Source organism: Coenobita brevimanus, chromosome 7, assembly GCF_032717465.1.
Source record: "Coenobita brevimanus isolate Jiangsu-jjx chromosome 7, ASM3271746v2, whole genome shotgun sequence".
In the NCBI taxonomy this organism is placed as follows: domain Eukaryota; kingdom Metazoa; phylum Arthropoda; class Malacostraca; order Decapoda; family Coenobitidae; genus Coenobita; species Coenobita brevimanus.
This window is the reverse complement of record NC_136960.1, coordinates 30,415,856-30,419,329: the sequence shown is the minus strand read 5'-3', so window position 1 is coordinate 30,419,329 and position 3,474 is coordinate 30,415,856. Positions and strand designations below refer to the sequence as shown.

The following is a 3,474-nucleotide window of genomic DNA, read 5'->3' as shown; positions in this document are numbered from 1 at the left end:
AATAATATTAGTAGCACAGTAGAAGTAATAGTAGTAGTAATAATAGTAGTAGTAGTTGTGATGGTTGTAGTAGCAGTCAGACAGAGAGGCATTGATATTTAATTTATACAGGCATGTTGGCGTCTTTATAAATGATACAAACAGATATGTGTTGATACTGTATGAGGTGTGACAAAAAAGAAATGGGACACTGGCTGCTAATCTCACAATTCATCAGCCACACATTAATGAAGTACATCACAATGTTGCCCAACGTCTCAGCACTGTATGAGAAAAGCAGCACTTCAATTAAACTATTATCTTTCTTTTCACAGGTGGTTTTGTAGCTCCTGTCAAGTGCCCTTTGTCACAGAATGAGCCTTGAGCAAAGGATTAACATCAGGTTCTTGGCTAACATGGGAAAAACTCCAGCAGAAGCCCTTGCCATGCTGAAGGATGTGTACGGCGAGGAAACAGTGTTCCGTACACGTGTCTATGAGTGGCACAAGAGGCTCAGGATGGGGCGGAGTGACATGAAGGATGACCCAAATTCAGGACGTCCCTCAACAACAAGAAATGATGCCAACATCCAGAAGGTCAAGGAACTGGTGCAGAGTGATCGCAGACTGACGATCAGAATGATGGCTGAGCAACTGGGATTAAATAAGGAGTCAGTGAGGTCCATCTTATTGAAAGATTTGGGCATGCGGAAGATTTGTGCAAAGTTGGTGCCCAAACTGCTCTTCGGGGACCAAAAGACCCGCCATGTGGATGTGTCACGGGGCATTTTGGAGCATCACCCTCCATCCTGAACCTCTTGTGCCACTCATAGACACGTGTGCGGGACACTGTTTTCTGTCCCTACACATCCTTCAGCATGGCAAGGGTTTCTGCAGGAGTTTTTCCCAATTTAGCCAAGAACTTTTTATTTTTTTTTCTCCCGTCCGAAGTTAGCCAAGAACTTTTTTTTTTTCGTGCGAGGAAGAAGGAACCAAAGGCCATGAGCCTGCAATAACAGTTCCCTCCAAGAGAAAAACAAAATACAAGAGAGAGCCAAATTCAAGATCAATTCATTTCGAGATGCCTGGACACACTGCGTTTGAAAGACTGGAGATCATAGGCAGCAGGAAATACAGACAGAGGGAGACAGTTCCAGAGTTGACCTGTTGCATAAATGAAGGACTGGGAGTAACGGTTAACTCTTGCATTAGAGAGCTGGACAGAAAAGGGACGAGAGTTTGCTGCTAGACGGGTGCTACGTGCCTGTCGTAGAGGTGGAGGAGTGCATGCAGACAGTTCAGAGGAGCAGTGACCATTAAAGTAGCGATAGAAAAGAGATAAAGATGCAACAGTGTGGTGAAGAGACAGAGGTTGAAGGGAGTCAGTAAGAGGAGGAGAGTTTATGAGACGGAAAGCCTTTGACTCCACCATATTAAGAAGAGCTGTATGTGGGAAGCCTCCCCACACATGAGAGTTGTACTCCACACAGGGGCGGATAAAACCCCTGTAGAGTCAACAATTGTGTAGGGGTAAAGAAAGAATGGAGTCGGCTTAGCACATCCAATCTCTTGGAAGCAGATTTTACAAGAGATGTAATATGATCTTTCCAAGATAAGTCCCGAGTAAATGAAACCCCAAGCATGTTCAAGGATGATGCAGGATTAAGCTGAATATTATTAAAGATTAGTGGGTATACTTGCAGAAAATTTTGACGGGTTGTTAGGTGTAAGAACTGAGTCTTAGATGCATTAAAAACAACAAGATTATTTTCACCCCAGTCAGAGAAATGAGCCAAGTCAGACCCTTTGCTTAAGGCTCATTCTGTGACAGAGGGCACTTAATAGGAGCTACAAAACCACCTGTGAAAAGGAAGATAACAGGTTAATTGAAGTGCTGCTTTTCTCATACAGAGCTGAGATGTTGGGCAACAGGATGCACTTCATTAATGTGTGGCTGCTGAATTGTGTGATTAGCAGCCAGTGTTCCGTTTCTTTTTTGTCACACCTCGTATGTTTGTATCATGTCTAAAGGCTCCAACATGCCTTTATAAATGATATAAACAGAGAGGTTTTGATATAGTATGTTCGTGTCGTTTATAAAGGCTTCAACATGCCTTTATAAATGATACAAACAGAGGTGTTGATGACACATTCTCTTGCAATTAGTGCTGGTTTAAAGATAGTTTTATTGTAGCATGAAAAAATATGGAACTTGGCTGTTTGGGCTTGGTAATGTGTAGTGTATTGTAAATGAGTTTTATTCCTGTAGAACAGTAATGATTGGATGAGAATGAATGAATGAATGAAAGAACAGTAATGAGAAGCTGCACAGTCTGTTGCATAACACAAACACAGTGGCTGCCCTGGATGCTGTTACCTTCAGCTGGATGTGGGTCTTCCAGTCTGCCTGCACGTTTTTCTTTAAAGTATGTGTATGTGTGTGTGTGTTCTTACCTGATTGTATCTTTACAGGAATGAGTCAGGCTTGTACTGTCCTGTGTATTAAATAATTTTTGTCATACATATCCTTAAATTTGTGAATAGTTTTGGCACACGCTGTGTCATATGCCTTTTGGAAACAGGACAGTATTTTAGGAAGCACTGAAGTCTTCTCAGTGCCCCTTCCTTAGCAATTTATTTTTGCATAGTACGTCTTTACATTTTCTTGTAAGCTATTGAAATCGGCTTCATATCGGCAGTTTACATCTCTCTCATAAAAGAGGGTGTTGTGGTGTAATGTGCTGATTAAATTGCTAAGGAAGAGATGTAAAGAATTTGCAAAGCAGCTTACAGTACGATCCTGGATGCAGAAAAAAAAAAAAACAAGCGAAGTTAACTCGTTTTCAAGTCAAGAAAAAGATATTAATTTTATTTGTATTTTGTTATGGAGAAATTTGTCCAGATTTTCACATTAAAGTGTAGTATATTCCTAGATTTCCACTTTCCTTTTTGTTGAGCCAAAAGTTTAATTGTGAAAAAATCTAATGAAAAATTGAACAGTCTCTCTCTTGACCCAGTGCCCACCTACCTACAAGATTCCATTGAAAGCCGATAGCAAGTTTTTGATATATCTTGGAAATAGACAGACAGATAGACAGATAGAAAGACAGAAAGAAAGAGAGACAGAAAGACAGATAAACAGATAGAAAGACAAACAGACAGACAGAAAGACAGACAGACGGACATATAGATAGACAGATAGAAAGACAGACAGATTGAGAGATAAATAGACAGACACAGACACGGGTGAATACATAACTTCTTTCAACTTCACTGACGGAGGTAACTAGGCACACAAAGCAGTCACCACATAAACATTATCAAACCCTCCAGCATCCCACCATCAGCATCCCCACCACCACCATCCCACCACCACCATTCCACCACCATCATCCCACCACCACCATCCCACCACAAGCATCCCACCTCCAGCATCCCACCAACACCATCTCACCACCGGAAAACACACACACACACACACACACACACACACACA

The 3,474-nt window shown here is 41.5% G+C and overlaps 1 pseudogene; it reads left to right on the top strand.

Annotated features, from left to right (window-relative positions):
- The first annotated feature begins 425 nt into the window (after window positions 1-425).
- On the top strand, window positions 426-791 carry LOC145404221 (protein GVQW3 pseudogene; annotated as a pseudogene).
- Window positions 792-3,474: the final 2,683 nt, after the last annotated feature.